At 41.0% G+C, this 23,864-nt stretch overlaps 2 protein-coding genes across 3 annotated transcripts in view; one reads left to right on the top strand and one right to left on the bottom strand.

The window, feature by feature from the left end:
* dyrk1b (dual-specificity tyrosine-(Y)-phosphorylation regulated kinase 1B) overlaps window positions 1-23,714 on the bottom strand; it is a 67,969-nt gene extending 44,255 nt beyond the window's left edge. Inside the window, exon 1 of the mRNA XM_072395010.1 lies at window positions 23,006-23,714. The gene's annotated coding sequence lies outside the window, so the exon portion shown is untranslated. The remainder of the gene's footprint in view (window positions 1-23,005) is intronic.
* tcaim (T cell activation inhibitor, mitochondrial) overlaps window positions 1-23,864 on the top strand; it is a 382,005-nt gene that overhangs the window by 204,277 nt on the left and 153,864 nt on the right. Inside the window, exon 1 of one of the 2 annotated variants that reach the window (XM_072395017.1) lies at window positions 16,751-16,825. The exons of the other annotated variant lie outside the window; for it this stretch is intronic. The gene's annotated coding sequence lies outside the window, so the exon portion shown is untranslated. Of the gene's footprint in view, window positions 1-16,750; window positions 16,826-23,864 lie in introns of those variants that run through there. 2 annotated transcript variants of the gene reach the window in all.

Raw genomic sequence — 23,864 nt, 5'->3', positions numbered from 1 at the left:
AAAATAAATAATAGTTACTTAACTCCAGTGCTGAACATTTGCAATAACCCTTAACAGGCTTTGCTTGAGACAGTGCCGCTGTCCTCTCCATTTAAACAGAAGGGCCCTTAAGCATCAAACTGGTGCCAAGAACAAGCAGCGACAGCAGACGACATGCTGTGTCTCCTCACGTCAGTAGTGTCAGGGAAAACAATTGCTCTTGAACACACCACAAAGAACCTAACCTCCAGCTGCTAACTCCGATGTACAATGTACACATGTGCAAGAGGACACAACTTTGCAGTGCACAACGGAGCACTAAATGATTCAGTAAGGTTAAAAACTGTCAACAAAATGTTTGCATAAAGTCAGGTCATTATTAGTTCAGCTTTTATTCTCCAACATGGTTCCAGCTCATAGGCTGTTTCAGTTCACACTAACACATCATCTGAAATGTTTTGTACACGTTAAGGTTAACTATAGCTGTAGAGGAATAACTTTTCCTCGATAAAGATATAAAACATGGTCAATATACTTTTCGATAGATCACAATCGTCCATCTTTTGACAGACAATGCGAATAGCTAATACAACGAGAGTTGCGCCACGTGGCTGGAATAGAGCCATGCCAGCAGCTAGCTGTGGCGTGTTTGTCTGGGCTTCTGCAGCCGTATAAAGAAGAAAATGAGTGCTCCCTCGGTAGAAACGACGGAAGACACAGCTCAAGGCGTAAGGGATGACATTGTTGATAAAAAGGGCCTGAAAAGGTGTTTTGTTTTTTAATGTCTGACACGGAACAGAGTTGTGTGCACTGTAAATTATGTCGAGTTCCGATAAAAGACAGGAAATACCACTAATCTTTTTCATCACCTGAAGCAGCGGCACCTGTTTGAGCACGGAGAATGCAAACTTTTCCAAACACAGCCCGGAACAAGTGCTACAACTTGCCCAGATATCACCGCCTGTGCAGCAGCAACAGGAGACCGTAGAGTCTGCTTTATCCAAAATCTAAGCGACACCGTGACGTATTGCAAAAGATTAGAAATGAACCTTCTGATATTTTCAAATCTTAATTGAGAGTAATGGGGAACATTTAAAATTCACAATATAGGGATTTGTTTTATATTGTGATATTTATCGATATTGACCGATATAAAAAAATATTGTGATATGACTTTTTCCCCATATCGCCCAGCCTTAGTACCATGTACTTTTAAGCATTTAAACTTTATGCAGTTAACTGTAACTTACTTCTGAGTTCTTTCACAACGTTCAACAGCCAATCAGAGTGATCTCTTTCAATGATGCTGAGAAAAAAATATATATATAAAGTGTGTGTGTGTGTGTGTGTACACACATGTACTTTGAAGAAGGAGATTTTCTGCTGCATTCTCATAGTAAGAAATGTGAGGGACATCTGTTTAAACGCACATTATGTGAAAAGGGTGTTGTGGAGGACACAGTTTTCTTCACAGTAGGTTTAGAACAGGTGATGATATGTCTCATGAATCTGAGCATATCCACATGATTAACAAATGAGCGCCAGGCAACAGACAGGTCAGCAGAAAAGAGGATGAAGCAGGAGCTCTTACCAGCAGACACACTGGCGGTAAACACAGTTATCACCTGCCACCTCTCTGGAACATCTTGAGACAATTTCAGGCCTTTTGTTGTATGACTCATTTTGTCAAGCAGTAAAATAATAATTTATAACTCCGGTTGTGGCAGGGTTAAAACTTACAGACAGACCGTTGGCAGCATGCCTCCTCAGGTTATGTTTCACTCTCCAACTCTTCAGCATTGTGCATTGAAGCAGTCTTTGGCTGACGATAATGTAGGTGAACTACCACCCCCTCCCTCCCCCAAGTTAGTGTAAGTTGTTGCTGATAAATACAGGAACCATTAATGCTTTAAGAAAATGAAGAACTGAAAACATGTGACCACAATAGTGAAGGTATTAACTAAAGAGTGAGGAGATGAGTTCACAATGTAATGCAGCCTGTAGCATACAGTGGTGGATGTGCAGCTAACAATGTGATTGTGGTCATCGTTGTGAGCATGTTTTATGTCTGTATGTGGCTGAAATAAGGGATTTACCGCTATGATTGACCTGATTTACAACTACACAAAAGTAAGAAAAAGAAGTGGGATCCTCTTCTATCTGGTAAATGCAGCATTTTTAACACAAAACATTAAAAGTTCTTTGTTTCTCTAGAATCAGGCAGGAGCTGGTGTTAATGGCTGCTGTTTTTTGGACATCTATCGTAAGATTTTTGACTTTCACATAAAACTCATCTACTGATTCTGGACTGATATTCTGACACAACATACCATACTTTGCACTAGACTAGTCTAGTTTTTAAATCTCAAGATGACAACTTATGGACACATGCTTTGTTTTTTGTGTGTGAAGATCATTTCGTTGAGCTCATAAGTTATCTTGAAAATTTGAGTTATTGTGTTCACTACAAAAAATATCAACAGTGGCGCTTAGATTTCACCACAGAAATCCAGTAGGATGCCTTCACAGAGCAGGTATATGCTGTGATGTGTTGGTAGTTCCAGATGTTCCCACTCAGAGTGGCCCTCCCCAGCTGGATCCCTGCTGGCTCTCAGCTACTTTCCAGCCACTGGGAGTCCCCCTTCTTTAGAGCACAACAATTCATTCAGCTGAGTATAACCAAGAGACAGGGCTTTCTCAGCAAAATTACATTCACACAAAGTGTGACGCTCACAGGAACCCTTCAAGCTGTCCCATGGATAGTTATTTCCAGGACTTTTCACTTCATTTTGCCACACTACTGTATGAGGTTACTATTTGGTCCCAAATATTTAAGTTCCATGATTTAAAATCTAAACCACTGCACTACTGTGCCGTCTCCATGCATACATTTAGGTGTAAAAAGACACCAAAAGAATCATTTCGCTTCTATCAGTAAGCTTTAACACAACACCACTATTTCAATCCTTGAGAATGTCAGCGGGTTGGGTTGTAATAAACATAACATGTAAGAAATAACTTAAAACTGAAACACACTATTTTTCAAAAGACAAACAAGCAAAAATAATAATAATAATTAATGTTAGGATGTTAGGATTTAGATGGCTTCTGCCCAGTTGATCTTTCTGAGCTAACAACAGCAATAGTCTCTTCTAAACCATCAACTTGTATGTTAGACCCAATCCCAACCAGACTGTTCAAGTATGGTTTTCCCCTTAATCAATACTTCCATATTGGATTTGATCAATCGGTCTTTGTTGACAGGATATGTACCTCAGACTTTTAAGGTTGCTGTAATTAAACCTTTCCTTAAAAAACCCACTCTTGATTCAGAAGTGTTGGCTAATTATCGACCTATATCCAATCTCCCTTTTTGTCTAAAGTTCTTTAAAAAATAGTTTCAGTTCAACTTTGTGATAATTTCCATAGAAATAATCTGTTTGAAGAGTTTCAGTCAGGATTCAGAGTGCATCATAGCACAGAAACAGCACTGGTGAAAGTTACCAATGATCTCCTGTTAGCTTCTGATAGCGGACTTGTTTCTGTGCTTGTCCTGTTGGATCTCAGTGCTGCATTTGATACGATCGATCACAGCATTCTGTTACAGAGACTTGAACATGTTATTGGGATTAAAGGAACTGCATTAGGCTGGTTTAAGTCATATTTATCTGATAGATTCCAGTTTGTTCTTGTAAATGAAGAATCTTCCTCACACATTGGAGTAAGTCATGGAGTTCCTCAGGGTTCTGTGCTTGGACCGATTCTTTTCACTTTATACATGCTTCCATTAGGTAACATTATCAGACAGCATGGCATAAATTTCCATTGTTATGCTGATGATACTCAGCTGTACTTATCTATGAAACCAGATGAAACCTACAGGTTGGTCAGACTACAAGCCTGTCTTAAAGACATAAAGACCTGGATGACTCAGAACTGTCTGCTTCTAAATTTAGACAAAACTTTGTTCCTGATCGCTTCAGAGAGAAATTGTCTAGTTATATAGTTGGCTTCTCGTACTACAGTCAGGAACCTTGGAATAATTTTTTACCAGAATTTGTCATTTGACTCACATATAAAACAGATTTCTCGGACTGCCTTCTTTCACCTTCATGATATTGCTAAAATCAAAACCCTAACTCTAAACCTAACCCTCTCTACCTTTAATATTAGGCTTAAAACTTTCCTTATTGATAAAGCTTGTAGTTAGGGATGGCTCCGGTGAGCCTGAAATATCCCATAGTTAAGCTGCTATAGGCCTAGACTGCTGAGGGGCCTCTGACGTCACACCTATCCTCACTTTGCTCCCCCCTCCCCATTTAATTCTCATATGACATTATGTCCATGTGACATTATTGTGGTTATTAACTTGTGTTTCCCTGTTCCAACAGGTATCCTTTGAATGGTGTTATGATGTTTTTCCCCCCTCTTTTCCCTCTTTTCTGTCTTCTCAAACCCCAGCTGGTCGAGGCAGATGGCCACCCTTCCTGGTTCTGGTTCTGCCAGAGGTTTCTTCCTGTTAAAAGGGAGTCGTTCCTTTCCACAGTCGCCTCAGGCGCGCTCAGGACGGATTGGACCAAAGAGAAGTTTCAGAACACTGTGTTGGTTTCCTTAGCAAGGAAATTGTTTTTGAATTGGCGCTGTATGTATGAATTGGACTAATTTTGAATTTAAATAATTGGATTTGATTGGATTATGATTACAATTAATTGAATTCCAATTGGCTTGAATTGGACTGCATTATTGAAGTGCCTTGAGATGACATTTGTTATAATTTGGTGCTATATAAATAAAACTGAATTGAATGATTTCTGACCAGGATTTGTCTTTTGACATACATATAAACAAGTCTCTACATTTGCTTTCTTTCATTTCCGTAAAATCAGAAGCATCCTATTTCAAAGTGGTGCAGAGAAACTGCCCCATTCATTTATCTCATCTAGGCTGAACTACTGCAATGCCATTTTAGTTGGGTGTCCAAATAATTCCCTGAAAATCTTGCTGCTCATCCAAAACACTGTAGCTAGAGTCCTAACTGCTACCTATAGGAGATATCACATTTCCACAATTTTGGCCTATTTACACTGGCTCCCAGAGAAATTTGGAATGTATTTTAAAATCCTCCTAACCACATGTGATGGATTTGCTCCATCTTACATTACAGATCTTACAGTTCCCCACAATCAAACAAGAACTCTTTGCTCCTTGACAGCATGCTTACTTGTGGTTCAGAGAATTTCCATTTCCAAAATTAAAGGCAGTGCTTTCAGTTTTCCAGTTTCTCTCTGGTGGAACCATCTGCCAGTCTAGGTACAAAATGCTGACAGCTTCACTGTTTCTCAGACTAAAACATTGTTTTTTTGAAGAAGCTTCTATTTATCCTTTTTTGTACTGTTTTATATCTGTTTTCACTAGTATTTTACTGATATTTACTGTTAACTGCCTTTATCAGAGTGATTATTTTAGTTTTATTTCCTGCTTTTGTTCTTTTTGCTTTGTAAAGCACTGAGTAGCATTTTTCCTTGAAAAAATACTAAATAAATAAAGATTGATTGCTTGATTGATCAACTGACTGAAGTATGTAAGGCGGTGGCGCTGTGGACTGTGTGAGAAAACGTATCTGCTGCTTTGAACTTCCTTTGTGAGAGATCATGGTACAGCTGAATTCACTGTACAGATGTTGTCTTTAAGTTACCTCAATAGTGATTTTGTCAGATAATGCCGCGGTTTTAAAATCAGGATTTTATTAGAGCAGAGCGACAGTCTAGGAATGCTTTAAGGGACCACCGGTTGGTATGTAGTGCTAATGAGCTGATTTTCAGTCCCAGTTCTTGACAAAAGAAACATATGTGAATTAAGCTGGATTAATACACACTTACACACTTACTGTACTGTTTTTACTTGAAGATGGAACTTCAGAGCATGTACAGAGCACCTAGGTCCGTCTGAGTCTAGCTGAGTTTGTACATGAAGAAGTGATTTGAATCTGGACCACATTATCTGGGTGTGTTAGTCCGGTCTGAAGAAGCTCAAGTGAAGCTTTTGTATGATTTCAGTTGGACTAAAGAGTTTACATGCATCTTAAAAGTCCAGTTTTGGTCAGTACAACATTCTTTTTCTAGTTTCCTACAAAATGTGCCCAACCAAAAAAAAACAAACAACATCGTCATAAATTAACTAAGAACTTGAATTTACCAGAATGCTTGCACTAACTGTCCTCAGTCAAAGTTTCCGCCCCCTCAGCTTGTGAGACTATGTTAGCCTGAACAGCTGATGACAGAGGATGGAGCTCCTCTGTTAGCAGCAAAAGGCAGCTGTTCACAGACACCAGACTTTGCTCCACTCTCTCTTTCTCACCTCTCTGATCATCTTCATCTTGAGTCTTTTTCCGCATCAGTAGTGCCTTATCCGTGCGAAAAAGACATGGTTAAGCCGCAGCTGTTCCCCTTTGGTCAGTAACTGATGGCTCGGCACTGCTTCAGTTTGTACTTACACACAGCAAGCTGCTATTGTTAAAATAGCATAATTGGTTAGGGCGGTATGTTTCACTGTGTCGGCTCGCCCATGCACACATACATTAATTGGGCTTTGTAACTACCTCTGTGGCCAGTTCAGAGGTGTATCAGCGGTGCATCAACTTCAATCCAACTCAGCCTCTGTACTTTCACATATGACACCCATGTGTAAGGAATGGGCTGTTGGTGTTCATTTGTATGTCTTTAGTGTTGTCTTCATCACTTTCACTGCACTCACATTCAAACTGGGGCCAAACTCAAGTCACTGTAGGGTCCAATATTATAAAAATAAAGTCTATTAAATCATGTCCATATAACCAACAGTCACAGCTGGGTCTTCATGTTCATTTTTGCTCACAGAAGTGAATAAGAAAAGGTGAGTGAAAACTGTAAAAACAAACAAACAAAAAACTTAACCAGCATGAAACTGTATTAAAAAAAAACTGAGGTGGTTTTTGTCTGCTTCTAAGAAGACTTGATGCACGTCAGGATGATTGGAAAGAGATTTAAAATGATGTGACTCACCAGCTGTTTCTGGTCTGAGCTGACAAACAACAAACTCAGTGACTGACCGTTGTCTTCCCAAAGGTGAAATAATATCCCAGATATTCCCAAAGATTAAATAATATCCCAGATATTCCCAAAGGTGAAATAATATCCCAGATATTCCCAAAGGTTAAATAATATCCCAGATATTCCCAAAGATTAAATAATATCCCAGATATTCCCAAAGGTGAAATAATATCCCAGATATTCCCAAAGATTAAATAATATCCCAGATATTCCCAAAGGTGAAATAATATCCCAGATATTCCCAAAGATGAAATAATATCCCAGATATTCCCAAAGGTGAAATAATATCCCAGATATTCCCAAAGGTGAAATAATATCCCAGATATTCCCAAAGATTAAATAATATCCCAGATATTCCCAAAGATTAAATAATATCCCAGATATTCCCAAAGGTGAAATAATATCCCAGATATTCCCAAAGGTGAAATAATATCCCAGATATTCCCAGAGATTAAATAATATCCCAGATATTCCCAAAGGTGAAATAATATCCCAGATATTCCCAAAGATTAAATAATATCCCAGATATTCCCAAAGATTAAATAATATCCCAGATATTCCCAGAGATTAAATAATATCCCAGATATTCCCAAAGATTAAATAATATCCCAGATATTCCCAAAGATTAAATAATATCCCAGATATTCCCAAAGATTAAATAATATCCCAGATATTCCCAAAGGTGAAACAATATCCCAGATATGAGGTGAAAATAATTCCTGAAGAAAAGCTCTCTCCATTTTCTTCTTGTGGATGTCCACCACAATTGTTTTTTCCTCTTCCAGGTTTGACAACTACTTCTTCTACTGAACTACAAACACTAACAATGTAGCCTATACTGCCCCCTCTGGTGACATCACATAGACAAGTTCATTCACTTCAAACCATCAATGGAAACAAGCCGGGTATATGTTTCTTTTATGTGGATACTCACATCATCTCTTCAGATTTGCTTTTCTAGCTAATAGAAACTTGAATAGTGTTATTCTAACACTGTTCATTCATTCAAGTCAGGTTACACTTTATCTCATGGATGGGGTTCTGTTCATCATTATTAGAGCTGCAGGTTGCAAAAAGCAGAGCTCATCCTGGTTTGTTTGGTAGAGACAAGCTCCTAAGGATAGATGTTCAATCGCTGTTGAACTGCTGGCTGTTTCTCTGTCAGACTTCAACTGTCAACATGTTTGTCAGGTGGTTTATTTCATTTTGTTACCCATGTATTACAATAGGGTATCTTTACTTATAACTTATACTGCAGCAATAAAAAAGGGATTTATAAAGTATTACTGACCTGAATTGTCAGTAATTGTCATTTCTGGTCATCTCTGATAATTTCTTAGTTTATTTGACAACAATGATATAATCTCAGCTAATATTTTACTAATTTCCAGCTACTGCCATAGAGTAAGCTAGCTGTCAGTTGTGTCTTATGTTTCCAGTTGGTGTCGTGTGTTTATTAAATGTGTCCTGAAAGTAAAAAAATACATCATCACTGTTGATACTGTCAAATAGGGAGACAAAACACATCAACAACCAGGAAGTCTATATTAAACTCTAAACAAAGAAACTAAGAATATTTTACTCGTTACTGAGTAAACAAGAATTTGCAGATGATGAGCATCTATGTTTATGAAGAAAGTTTTTCTAAATTTGACACAAACCAGCAAACACCTCGTGAGTTGCACCCGAGTTGCTTCTACAGCCAAAGGCCACTGAGAGGTCAACAGAAGTATGAGTTTAAAACTTCTGATGCCAACAAACAATCTTTCAATTCGACTGCAAGCTAGGACTGTGATGAATCAGGAAAAAAGCGTGTCTTTAAAGGGGGTGAAGGGTGAGAATCATGTGTGTTTCCAGTGAACAGGATATAGAAAAATCAATGCATTTGTCCTGACGATTTTTAATGTTTCCTCTGACGACCCAATTCCCTTATCTCTACTTACCTCTGACCTTTCAGAACCCCTCCATCACTACATCATTCAGACTCTAAACTGAGATTATCTCACAGGTGATATGTTTGTGTGTGTGTGAAAACCTTTTGAAGGTAATTAGCTCTCAAGTCAGATTTACTCACACAAAGAGGTGGTGTGAAAGCATATTATAGATCAAATCCAAAGAGCATCTGAACTCAACATTTAAAATCATACATATTCTAAAAGACTTACAAACCCTGGCATCCAGCATTTAGGCTCATCAGATGGTCCTTATTAATAAATTGGCTCCTTGAGGTGTGGTTACAACCACCTGACATTTTATAGCATTAACACAGAGCTCCCCAAATTATTAAAACATTTAAAACAATGGTGGTCCATTGTTTTGATCTGCAATCAAACATTTCTATTGTAGAACTATGCCAGGCTATATGATAGGATGTGTTCTTGAGAATTTTGCCTATTTTTAATCAACTTTAATAATTTGGTACAAAGTTTTGATGGTTACACTACACTGACATTATTTATTTATTTTAGTTCATCCAAGGATTCTTACACTTCGCACTCAAAAAAGAATGCAGGGATATTTTGTTCATTTTGAAATTTCAACACCTGGAAATTGTAAAAAAAATAAATAAATAAACATTAAGTCATTGAACTTTCTGTTGGGTACTATAACAGTGAGCGTTCTAAAAGTGGACATCTGAGCACACGTCACAATTTTTCAACTAAAAAGTACGAGTTAGTTTAGACACATGAGGCGTGTAAAATCTGCCACACAGATAAAGTACTTTGGTAAATAAAAGACAAAAAGAAGCATATGAGCTGCATCTACTCTGACCAAACGTCTGAAACGAGGAACACAGCCAGTCGACTAATGGGTCAAGAATTAACGAGGGGCTGTCAACTCTGATCTCCAACCTCGAAAAGAGATCAATGGATTCAGTGGTTTGTGGAGAAGCCCGGCTTTCTGCAGCTGTTCAAGCTGCAGTATAATCTGCTGCCATCACAAAGTGAACTTTACAGAAACAGCTGGACCTGCACTCTGCTGCCTAACTGAGGCCCTGCTTAGTGACTCTGTGAGCTAAGCCAGTACGTTATTCACTCCATGCGATTCATTCGTATGTCCAGTACTGAAGTGGTTCAGAACTGAACATACTGCATGTACATACCGTCTAAAATCAGAATGCACGCATCTGACTGCTTCCGTTTATTAATGAAAATCTAACTGTGCGTGCTTCTATGGTCATCTGAATATACGAGACACTAAAATGTTTTTATGGTTGCACAGAATTATTAGAAGAAGACATAATCAAATCAAACTGTGATGGCAGTAGAGATTCACAACTCTACAAAGAAGGAGGAAATTTAGTCACATTTAGCTACGCAGCTACGATGTTGGCGTGGACCCCTACGGCGTAGCCTGACGTGCACCTCCAAAAAATTCTAACAACACGTTGCGTAGATGCGGGCCGTAAGGGCTGTGATTGGTCCGCTCAGAACGTAATTACCAGCAGTTGCTTTTTCCAGTCTTAATGGCTGTATACGGCGAAGAAACTCGTTGACATTCGAAATTATCGAAAGTGCATTTGTTCATCCAGGTTGTAAATTCAAAACCAGTGTTGTATTCACTGGTTCCCAGCTTCCACCGGTTTAGTGGTCGAATAGACGTACAGACCAGCGTCTTCTCTGTGGCCTGCGCTTCAACATTTGGACCATAAGCATTTGTTCTTTAATACTGACTCTGACTGGAAGAAAAAGCAAGCATTCGGCTAGAACCCCTGAAACCACACAAACACACCTCCCTAGCGGCATGGTGAACTGCAGAGCAACGTGTTCCCTCGACGCAGAACTTCGAATGCTCAATGACGACATCATGTCGACGTTATGGAGGAGTAGAAACTTAGCATGAGAAAGAGACAGTCCATGTTTAGTCTGTATGTTTGCCGTAAGACGTATTGCATCACTTCCTGTTGCATTGTGTGTGCACTGTGACATTTCTTGCTCCTCTTGGACTACTAATAATCACCTTATTTCTCCCTATAATTTACACATCTTGCATAGATGTGTAAACTCTATCCCATACTTGTTATATTCTAACGCTCACTCTTACAGATCTTTAGTGTGTGTCTGGTTCTCTAGCTTAGCATGGCTACCAGTTCTCTTCCTCTATCTCCTGCTTTCACCTGCTCCGTGTGTCAGATGTTTAGTTACTCCTCTGCCTCCTTTAGTGGTAATGGTACATGTAACAAATGTAGTCTTTTTGTAGTTTTGGAGGCAAGGTTATCTGAACTGGAAGCTCGGCTCTGCACTGTTGAAAACCACCCGATAGCGAGCCAGGCTCCTTTAGTCAGTGTGGAGCCACCCAGCCTATCTAGCTCCATTAGTCGCTCCCCAGCAGAACCCGAGAAGCTGGGACCCCAGAGTGGCTGGGTGACTGTCAGGAAGAGGAGTCATAGTCCTAAAGTCAAGCCCGTGGTTCACCATCAACCTGTCCACGTTTCAAATAGATTTTCCCCACTCAGCCACACACCCGCTGAGGACAAAACCCTGGTAATTGGCAGCTCTATAGTCAGAAACGTGGCATTAGCGACACCAGCGACCACAGTCAAATGTATTCCAGGGGCCAGAGCGGGCGACATAGAATCCTATTTAAAACTGCTGGCTAAGGATAAGCGTAAATACGGTAAAATAGTTATTCACGTCGGCGGTACTGACACCCGGTTACGCCAATCGGAGGTCACTAAAATTAATGTTGCATCGGTGTGTAATTTTGCCAAAACAATGTCGGACTCCGTAGTTTTCTCTGGACCCCTGCCAAATCTGACCAGTGATGACATGTTTAGCCGCATGTCCTCATTCAATCGCTGGTTGTCTAGATGGTGTCCAGCAAACAACGTGGGCTACAGAGATAATTGGCAATCTTTCTGGAGAAAACCTGGTCTGATGAGGAGAGACGGCATCCATCCCACTTTGGAAGGAGCGGCTCTCATTTCTAGAAATATGGACGAATTTATCAGTCATCCAAAAACATGACAACCCAGGGTTGAGACCAGGATGCAGAGTTGTAGTCTGACACACTTCTCTGCGGCTTCCCACCTGATGCTACCCCCCCCCCCCCCCCCCAATCAAATAACACAAAAGGAGCAAATTCTCTTGTGCAAAAAAAAAAGTTTAATCAAAAACTTTAACTGAACAAAAACATCAATCCATTAAATGTGGTTTGCTGAATATTAGATCTCACCCTCCTAAGTCTCTGTTAGTGAATGACTTGATCTGTGATCTTCTTCTCTTTCGGCTCTCAACGAAGGCGGTTGCATTTCTCTTCTCTCCTGTATCTTCCCTTCCCTTATCTCCCTGCTTCTCTTCTTCATCTTGTCCAGTCTCAAACTTTTGGTGCCTCTCTGTGCATTGCTCTCAAAACTAAAATCATGGAATTGGTCAACTGGTCTCTCAACGCAATTGACAGAATCTTTTCTACGAAAAGTTCGGGCCCAGGGTAACCCACCTGTCCTGATGGAACGTTTGCAGCTGGGTACATGAGGGACTCCTGGAAGCAGTGGAGAGTCGTGTGCCTGGCGATCCTTTCCATTGAGGACATCGAGGATCTTTACATATTCGGAACCATGATAACGGGCTTTCTGCTGAGTGGATTAGGCATTGCCCTGGTGTATCAAAAAATTGGGAAGTCGGAGACAGCGGTCAAAGGCCCCAAGCTGCCCGACATGTTTGAATCGGTGGGCAGACCTGTTGGCGCTCAGACTGTAGTCATTACCCGCAATATGGAAAACATCTTGGAGAAGCTGGTGACATTGCAAAGGCATATGGGTCGTTTTTGTGACCAGAATGGACAAAAGTCGTGTCCATTGAAATACGACTACTCGCCCTAACCCAACAATCATAATCTAATCTGCATTCCTGCTCTCCTGTGGCACCAGCCTTGGCCAAACCCGCTGCTGTAACAAGTCACTGCTGAGCTAATGTTTGCTCTTGATGTTGCTGAGGTTTTTTCCCAGCTCCACATTGTTCTCCTTTAAGGAGCATAGTCTGGACACTGTGCTTTTTCCCCTCCCCTCTCCCTTGTTTTTCCTCCCTTTTCTCCCCTCTATCCCCACTCTTTGCAACTCTTCAAAGTTGGTGCATGCGTTTGCAAGCTGTCGGGCTAATTTCGTTGTACTCATGTATAATGACAATAAAGAAGATTTGATATATTTTGTCTTACAGAAACCTGGCTGCAGCAGGAGGATCATGTTAGCATTAATGAATCAACTCCCTCTGACTATTTAAATGTTCCTAGAACCACAGGCAGAGGAGGAGGAGTGGCAGCTATCTTCAGATCAGGGTTACTAATCAGTCCTAGACCCCAGATTAGTTTTAGCTCTTTTGAATCTCTGATTCTCAGTTTTTCCCAAAGTGGAAATCACAAAAACCTCTTGTGTTTGTTGTTGTGTATCGTCCACCTGGCCCTTATTCTGAGTTTCTGTCTGAATTCTCAGAGTTTTTATCCCAGTTAGTGCTGAGTACAGATAAAGTCATTGTAGTGGGTGACTTTAATATTCATGTAAATGTTGAAAATGACAGCCTAAATATTAACTTTAATTCTATATTAGACTCTATACGGCTATACGGCTTCTGAGAATTTTACATATAGAAGGTGTCTGTCAGAGAATGCTTTAACCAGATTTAAAGACCAATTTCATCATCCTTTTCTTCACTGCCATGTGCAGATATGACAGAGGACGGCTACCTAAACTTTACTCCAGTAGAACTTGACTCTCTTGTTGACAGCACTATAGCTTCAATGCGTACAACACTGGACAATGTTGCCCCTCTGAAAAGGAAGGTAATCAGTCAGAAGAGGTTGGCTCCTTGGTATAATTCACAGCTGCTTTAAAGCAGACTGCAAGAAAGCTGGAGAGACAGTGGCGTTCCTCTAATTTAGAAGAGTCTCAATTAGTCTGGAAAGATAGTTTAATAACGTATAAGAAAGCCCTTCGTAAAGCTAGAACTGCTTATTATTCATCATTGATAGAAGAGAATAAGAACAATCCCAGGTTTCTTTTCAGCAATGTTGCCAGGCTGACAAAGAGTCCGAGCTCTGTTGAGCCATGTATTCCTTTAACTCTCAGCAGTGATGATTTCATGAGATTCTTCATCAATAAAATTGTTTCTATCAGAGAGAAGATTAATGGAATCCTTCCCACTATTATCACTGATGTATCATCAAGTAGAGCAGCTTTAGAAGTATCTTTAGAACCTGAATTGTATTTAGACGGCTTCTGCCCAGTTGATCTTTCTGAGCTAACAACAGCAATAGTCTCTCCTAAACCATCAACTTGTATGTTAGACCCAATCCCAACCAGACTGTTCAAGGAGGTTTTCCCCTTAATCAACACTTCCATATTGGATTTGATCAATCTGTCTTTGTTAACAGGATATGTACCTCAGACTTTTAAAGTTGCTGTAATTAAACCTTTACTTAAAAACCTACTCTTGATTAAGGAGTGTTGGCTAATTATCAACCAATATCCAATCTCCTTTTTTTGTCTAAAGTTCTTGAAAAAATAGTTGCAGCTCAACTTTGTGATAATTTACATAGAAATAATCTGTTTGAAGAGTTTCAGTCAGGATTCAGAGTGCATCATAGCACAGAAACGGCACTGGTGAAAGTTACCAATGATCTCCTGTTAGCCTCTGATAGCGGACTTGTTTCTGTGCTTGTCCTGTTGGATCTCAGTGCTGCATTTGATACGATCGATCACAGCATTCTGTTACAGAGACTTGAAAATGTTATTGGGATTAAAGGAACTGCATTAGGCTGGTTTAAGTCATATTTATCTGATAAATGAAATGAAATGAAATGATTCATGTAAATGAAGAATCTTCCTCACACATCAGAGTAAGTCATGGAGTTCCTCAGGGTTCTGTGCTTGGACCGATTCTTTTCACTTTATACATGTTTCCATTAGGTAACATTATCAGACAGCATGGCATAAATTTCCATTGTTATGCTGATGATACTCAGCTGTACTTATCTATGAAACCAGATGAAACCTACAGGTTGGTCAGACTACAAGTCTGTCTTAAAGACATAAAGACCTGGATGACTCAGAACTGTCTGCTTCTAAACTCAGACAAAACTGAAGTCATGATCTTTGGACTTGAGCGCTTCAGGGAGAAATTGTCTAGTTATATAGTTACTCTAGATGGTATTTCCTTGGCTTCTAGTTCTACAGTGAGGAACCTTGGAGTTATTTTTGACCAGAATTTATCATTTGACGCACATATAAAACTGGTTTCTAGGACTGCCTTCTTTCACCTTCGTAATATTGCTAAAATCAGGAACATCCTGTCTCAGGGTGATGCAGAGAAACTAGTTCATGCATTTGTTACTTCAAGATTGGACTACTGTAATTCCTTATTATTGGGCTGTCACACATATTCTCTGAAAAGCCTCCAGCTGATCCAAAATGCTGCAGCCAGAGTTCTGATGACAACTAACAGGAGAGATCATGTTTCTCCAGTTTTAGCTTATCTTCATTGGCTTCCTGTTAAATTCAGAATAGAATTTAAGATTCTTCTCCTCATATATAAAGCTCTTAATGACCGAGCTCCATCATATCTTAAAGATCTCATTGTAAGATATTTTCCTAACAGAGCACTTCGCTCCCAAACTGCAGGTTTACTTGTTGTTCCCAGAGTTTCTAAAAGTAGAATGGGAGGTAGAGCCTTCAGTTATCAGGCCCCTCTCTTGTGGAATAAGCTGCCAGTAAATGGCCGGGAAGCAGACACCCTTTCCACTTTTAAGATTAGGCTTAAAACCTTCCTTTTTGATAAAGCTTATAGTTAGGGATGGCTCAGGTAATCCTGAAACATCCCATAGTTAAGCTGCTATAGGCTTAGACTGCTGGGGGACCTCATCTGTCACACCTTTCCTCACTTTGCTCTCTTTTTCCCCCCGTTTAATTTCTCAAATTATTTTATGTACATGTGACATTATTGTGGTTATTAACGTATGTTTCCCTGTTCCAGCAGGTATCCTTTGAATGGTGTTATGGTGTTTTTCCCCTCCTTTTCTGTCTTCTCAATCTCCAGCTGGTCGAGGTGGATGGCCACCCTACCTGGTTCTGGTTCTGCCAGAGGTTTCTTCCTGTTAAAAGGGAGTTTTTTCTCTCCAACAGTCGCCTCAAGCATGCTCAGGACGGGAGATTGAAGAGAATTTTCGGTGCAATCTCTTGGTTTCCTTAGCTAGGATATTGTTTTTTAATTGGCTCTATATGAATTAATTGGATTATTTTGAAATTAATTAATTGGATTTCATTGGATTATGATTACAATGAATTGAACTCCAATTGGCTTGAATTAGTCATAATATTATTTAAGTGCCTTGAGAGATTTGTTGTAATTTGGCGCTATATAAAAATAACTGAATTGAATTGAATTGAAAAAGTCTTTGCTGTTCAAAATGAGAATCACAGCTAAACTACAGGTTTACAAACACGGTTAGCAGTCCAACTGCTGTGGCCTCCTTTATACAACACCATGTTGGAAATAGACATGCAGACAAAAGTCAAATAAGAGAGTGCACCACAATCAGATTTATAAAGTGCTCTCATATCATCAAGTGAAGCCCCCTTCATAAATCAGAAGCCCCTGGAATTTGAATAGTACTTTAATATTTCCAAAGTAAAATTAATTGCCAATGAGTATTATATGCATAGCAGCATAGTAGGCAAGCCTATGGTTGCTCAGGAAGGCATCATGAGTCCATACACCAAGTTTGGCATCTCTACATCAATGCATCGCAGAGATATGGCCTCACTTCCTGTTTGGCGTAGTTGCAGCCACATTTGATTGGCTGGTACAGGCAAAGGGAAGTGAAATAAAAAAATCCACACGATAACTTTTGTGCGGTTTGGTTTGAAGCTGTGGTGCGTCAAGTCCAGTGAAAAATCGGACAATCTGCGCCCCCTAAATTCTTGGGCCTCTCAAAGAAGTTCCCTTAAGTCTGTGTTAGAAGTTTGACGTCAAAACATAAAACGGTTGCCGAGATATGGCCTCACTTGCTGTTTGGCGTAGTCGTCGAGTTTGATTGGCTGGTACGGGCAAACGGAAGTGAAATTAAAAAATCCACACGATAACTTTTGTGCGGCTTGGTTTGAAGATGCTATGTGTCAAGTCCCGTGCAAATCGTACAATCTGCATGACCTGAAATGCTTTTTGATAACCTTCAAAAAGATGGATAATACAATACGGTGCAAATGACATCATGTGGTTAGTTGAAATCGGCTTGATCCAGGGATTCCAACGGTACCTCATTTGTGAAATCTGGACCACCGAGTCCAAAGTTACACAGCTGAATGCACTTCAAACTTTGACGTGTTGGTGGTGCTAGAGAGTTCACTGTTAGAGCATGAAAATTGTTGATGTTGACCATGGCACTGTCCTGAATACGTGTGCAAAATTTCTAAACTTTTCACCATAGCGTTCTAGGGGCTGCCAAAGACTTCAATTGCAGCAGAAACAAATCAATAATAATAGGAAAAGCAGCTTTGCTGCTAGGCCACCAAAAAGATCAAAGACCCCAATAAGACCGCACACATGGAGGCTGAAGTTTTGGTCAAACTCGACCCAGATTCTAGCCCTTTCTTCTCCCACGGATGAATAAAGGTCAATAATCCCAAAAATTAAAAGAGACAACAGGTAAATCCTGTATTTCACGTCCCTGTTCTGACTGACCGCCTGTAAATACGTACGTTTATCAGAATTAGATCATCCTCAGTACATCCTAATCAAACCACAAATGGTCGATTGTTTCAGCATCAATGCTGTGTTGTGCAATGTGAAGTAGGACAAGCTCATCTTACTAGAACTTTTTTTCTGCTTGATACAAACAGGAAGCAGGTGTTCTATTTTATTTTTGTGAAACCAATTTACTCACTTTTCAGGGATCTTGGATAACCTGGAATCTTTAAACCCATACTTGCAAAACATGGTGAACTGCTGAGGAGCAACACTCAGAATTTAGTGCTCCACTCTGCCAACACTGACTGACCAACAATAGGCCATGGGGGGGCTGATCCACTGTTTTATGTGCTGAAATCAAGTGTAAAAGGTCAGATTTTCTGCATTTAGCAAAATCTATTTCAATGCAAGTGCTGTCCCATTCAGAAAAAAGTCCAATTATTCTAAAATAATTAACAAGTGACAACACTGTGTTCATGATTACAACAATCAGACAGATTGATTTACACCTTGCCAAAATGATTAGCAATGTTTGCCAGATTTACTCAGCCCATATGTGTGCTGGTAAAAGTGTGCTGGGCAAGGCAACAGGAGAAGGCAGTGTGTGTGTGTGTGTGTGTGTGTGTGTGTGTGTGTGTGTGTGTGTGTGTGTGTGTGTGTGTGTGTGTGTGTGTGTGTGTGTGAAGTGAAGTGCTCAAGTCCAGCTGTGTCCCATGTGCTGCGTGTTCAGCACAGGCTCTGCTTTGGGCCCACACATGTTTGGTGCAAAGGAGAATACAGCAATACCTTCTGTGAGGCACAGGAGTGAAGTTTCTTTCCCCCCTTACCTCTAACGCCGTTGAGGGTTTAGCACTGGAAGAGCTTCGCTGTCCTTCAGTAAGAGGCACAGGGGAGCTTCATCTCAGCTGCGAGTTAATTTGAACCTAATTCACAGCACTGAAATTCAAGTTATTTTTAAATGCACTCCATTCTACTTCTTTCTAAATACACCTAAACAAATCATTTCCAAAATTCCTCAATATTTTGCATTGTGTAATATTCAATTTTACATTTATCTGTAGCATCTGCAGAAGACTGAGATCGCCAGCAAGCCATTTAAAAACACACCTCCAGACAACCAATTCATAAACTTACCACAAAGTAAGTATCAGATAACAAGCACCCAGGATGCAAACTCTGCCACACAAAAACTCAATACTTTGAAGATACCACTAAAAGTCAGATCTGCCACATTAAGGAACAGAGTCAGCGCAACCAATCAGGTAAGACCTAACAAGGTGCTGTCGAAGCTGCAGACAGCACTGACAGAGGGAGGAGATCCACCAAATCTGTGGCAGCTTTCCCAGTCAAAGATTCCCAACTTTATTCTGTGGCTTTCTGCAGCTGTTCCAGCTGCAGTATAATCTGCTGCCATCGCAAAGTGAACTTTACAGAAACAGCTGGACCTGCACTCTGCTGCCTAACTGAGGCCCTGCTTAGTGACACTGTGAGCAAGGCCAGTCTCTCACAGAGGTGGGTCAGTCAAGACACGGATACTGAAAAGATTTTCAAATTTTACTGAATACTAAATAATACTACATAAAAGGGGACTTAAGAGTGATCTGAGTGCTTCTACCCATTAATGAAAGAGTTTCTGTGTATGTTTATATGGTCATTTGAGATGCTTTGACTCAGCGGAATGGTGATGGAATTGTGATGCAGTTAAGATTCATTACTTTGTGTTGGGTGGTTACTGCAACAGGCTTTCATTACTGAATAACTTATTGGAGAGTTTAAAACAACTAAAGTTCACCTCCTGTGAGCTGAGAAAGCAAAAAGAAGTCTTTTGAATTCCAGGAGTCCTAATTCAAGCACATAATATGTTATCACTTCATATTTTCAAAGCTGTTCAGAGAACAAAGAGGCGTGATGCTGCAGAGACGAGTTGTTGCACACAGGTGAGGATTCTCTGACCAATCAGCAGTCTGCTGCATTTCCACATCACCTTGCTGCACTGTGTAAAGGAAAAGGAGCTGGGGGCTCATTCGCTGGGATTGAACTGTCCCCTCCTCTTTCAGGAAGTGCTGAAATATTTTAGGTAAATTTACAGTTTGCATGTAGAGAGAACTTAACACATGTGACGGGAAACCCTTTCCATGATTACTGGACCCTGCAGAGAGCCCGGTGGTCTTCAGCTTCTTTGTCCAGGTCAGGCCCATTGCCCCCTCAGATGGTCTGCCTCCCTTCCCCTTGTTAATTTTCTTTCTAGACACATGAATGCGTGTTGATAATGTTGGTCATTTTGTATTGAACCATTTCATTATCTGTATATGTATTGTAAATATACTTGAATAATTGCTCTTAACTGTAATAATGAATTAAACTGATCATCATAATAATGATAAATGATAAAATGGACCCCCAACTCACCTTTAATTCCCATATCAACCATCTCTGCAAGACCTCCTTTTATCACCTCTGAAACATCTCCAAACTCCGTCCCATTCTCTCCCCCACAGATGCTGAGAAGCTCGTCCACGCCTTGATCTCCTCCAGACTGGACTATTGTAATGCACTTCTCATCGGGATCCCCAGTAAGAGCCTTCAGAGGCTCCAACACATCCAAAACTCTGCAGCTAGGATCCTGATGAGAGTTCACAAATATGAGCACATCACCCCCATCCTCCACTTACTCCACTGGCTTCCTGTCTCCACCAGGATTGATTACAAAGTTTCCCTCCTCACACACCAATGCCTCTATGGAAATGCCCCCCCCCCCCCCCCCCCCCCCCCAGCTCAAAGAACTCCTCCATCTACAAAAAACAACCCGTTTCTCTCGCTGCACTCTCTTAAACTTCCTCCACCCACCCAGAACCAAGCTCAGGACCGTGGGAGATGGAGCTTTCTGTGCTGCTGCCCCACGCCTGTGGAGTGCCCTCCCTGCCCCCCCGAGGACACCACAACCCACTGACTCTTTTAAAAGGGGTCTAAAGACATTTCTTCTTACAAAGAAACATATGGTCCCCCCTCTTAGATGTCTGCCAACAATGTTGGGCTGAAGGCAGGTAGATATGTGAAGTGTCTCTGAATTCTTCCCTTCTAAGGGATCATGAGGCAATATCATTTTAATAATATTTAATATATTATCAGTATGAAACCCTTCAGCACACTCTTAATTATTAGAAAATAATTCATAGTCCACAAAAGGAACATAAAAAGGCAGCTAAAATTGAAGTCTACAGTGACATGTTTCGTGTTACAGTAATGATTAATAATGTCATTTTTCAATTCAATACAGTGAGAAACCATCACCCTACTGTTTATGCCATTCTTTATCAAAATGATGTCAACAGCCCAGTGTTTTGAGAACCTGCCACTTTAAATGTTTCATAGATGCATCTTGAAACAGTCGGTGTACCTATTTGATTCTAATGTTTGGATTCATGTGCTTTTTAAGGTGAGCACATTCAATTGGCCCACTTCATTTCATTCTTATTTTATTGTAAATATCATTGTGAAGACAGAGACAGACTCCAGAGCTGAGCTGAGTTCCACTTACTGAATGACTTTCTATTAAACACCCTCACTGGACAAACATCTGCTTCGTGCTGAAGTGAAACGAAGCATCAAAAAAAATCCACATTGTCCTGTGCACTGTGTCCTTCATCCATACTTCTTGGTTCTTGTTCTTCAAGTAGATGTGCTGTAGTCGTCCCTCTTCCGTTTCAAACTAACTTTCAGCCAGTCAGCATTCAACTCACATGTCGCATCATCAATAAGGACAATGCGCTTCAAGCTTCCTGGAGGACAGCAAGCAAGTCTGTCTGCTTTGGTTGGATACCCATGATCCTACACTCAGCTTTACATGCTTCCATGTCACTGAGAACTATATATCGAGACCTATTCATAAAATGTCAGATGACATCAAAATTTCCTGTGTGTTGGCTGTATTTGTGACATCAGGTAGTAAGCATCAACTGAGTATGACTTGGTAAGTATAAGATGTATCCCGTCTTTGAATAGAAAGTATTTAGAAATATCTAAAATAATAATCATACATTTAAAAAAGAAACAATATGCCCTCATATGGGGACCTTCATGAGCGCCAGTTTATCAGGCGTCCTACAGAATAAAGGCAAATGATTCTGAAGAGTTGTTCAGCTGAGTGAAAGAGCAATTTCACGTGCTAGGGAAATACATTATCCGTGATGTTGCAGAGAAACCCTGACATGGTTTAGGAACGAATGAAAACAATGTGTTACACTGGCCATCGCCTATTTTAAAGCTCCAAATATAAACCAGTGGCTTGAACATGGAGGGAGGGTAGTGTGTGTGTGTGTGTGTGTGAAAGAAGGACAACCTTCGTATTTAAAACATCACTGATTTCAGACCACATATTCTGTTGAGCAACGACAGAACAATCAACAGACAGAGAGGCGTGTAGTCAGGATTCTTGCAGATGTGCATCCGCACCGTCTCCTCGTCGTCCTGCACCTTAAACTGGGAGTAGCCATCAGCAGACAAGAGAGAGTCCTGTGTCCCTGTACTCCAGGGCAGGGTAGGGGCTGATGCGGTAGCTAAGCTAACGGCTGCTGTTAGCTACCGTAAGAAAAAAGACCACCGAGGACAGCCCAGGGCTGCTGGCTGCTGTAACCTCTAAGGCGGTCTCCATCCACACAGAACACTCGTGTATTTTAGCGACACTACAGCAAAACAGCACGTCTCAGCACCACATTCATTCATCTCCCTCCCTTCAGCTTCGCCGGCATCCTGTCCCAATCTCATGTTTGTCGTGCCTCAGTTTAAGACCGGTGACAATACCACCGCCGACGGAAGCTGCTTAGATCCAAACAAACTGACCAAACCAACTATCAGCCAATTTATGACAAACATCTGGCGGGTAGTCTAACCCTTGGTCTAACCTCCAGATGTGGGAGGTGGGGGGACAGGGGTTGCTTAACGCAAGATTCAGACGATGCTGCAAACCAAAACGGGGCAGCAGGCTCATCGTGAACACGTTCGTGTCATTTTTTTACAACGGTCGCACTGCTTTGAATAGTCTGTCCATCACCGAGGTTACCCGCTGGTTCTACTGAGGCTCGCCCCATTAGCCATCTGACCAGCAGCGGCGGCAGAGAAGCGGTGACACGAGGCCGGCTGGCAGGGGCAAAGAACTCCGGGAGTGGATGACAGTTATTTCTACCAAGCCGCTAACACACATCTCTCAACAATCATTTCAACCCTATTGCAGATCTAAGGCAAACGCCTCCTGCAGTTTCTTACCTCAGGCGGTGTGTCGAACCAAGTTCCGCGGAGCAGCCATGTTCGGAACCCCCGTCTCCCTTCGTCCACACGAACCGAGCCCCCTCCTCCGGATCAGTCGCTCGTTTTCCACAGTAGAAATCCAAAAATTGTTAAGCAAAGTTATCTGTAGATAGAATCCTGGTGATTTAAGCGTCCAGTAAAACTGCGATATCTTTTCTCAGGAGCTCCAGGGAGCTGGTTATCGATAAGGACAGATTGCCGGCGCTGCACAGCTAGCCCAGCCTAGAGGTGGGCAGACCGCTGCTTCAACCACCGACAACTCACTCCTCTGCTCTGCAGACCTTGTTAACTAGAACGAGGGTTATTATCTGGTGTACAGGAGATCACCATATAACTAAAGCGTAGGGCAAAATTATCACTGATCCCGTCGGCACTCTAATTAATTTAAAGGTAAAAAGCTAACATTAGCTAGCTAGTAGCTAGCATGCTAGCCGTCTAATAAAACACTGCCATTGGAATTGGAAGACAGTCCGCACACTGCAGGCTGCCTCGGGGCAACGGCCAGCCGACGGACCAAACCTGCAATCGAAATGAAAATAAGACTCTGTAGTTTAGCAGGCACAGCTACAGCAAGCGCTATTCTATTCAGCCCCTCTGTGATGTTAATATCGGTCAAACGAGAGGGGCTGCATTGAGAGCGCACTCCCGACAGCAGGCAAGTGTGATCCAGCGCGCTCCAGAGAAATTTCCCACAAAATGGCTGCCAAAACAAATCCACTGTTAATGTTCACAAACTTCCCAGAGCTAGTCTCTGAAACCAAACATGATCGTGTGGTTTAGACATCGAGCATTCAGGAAAATAGACTTGTAAGAGAAA

This window comes from Leuresthes tenuis, unplaced genomic scaffold (genome assembly GCF_036924035.1).
Source record: "Leuresthes tenuis unplaced genomic scaffold, fLeuTen1.0.hap1 SCAF_10, whole genome shotgun sequence".
Classification (NCBI taxonomy): Eukaryota; Metazoa; Chordata; class Actinopteri; order Atheriniformes; family Atherinopsidae; genus Leuresthes; species Leuresthes tenuis.
The sequence above is the reverse complement of the archived record's forward strand: the minus strand, read 5'-3'. Positions and strand labels throughout refer to the sequence as shown.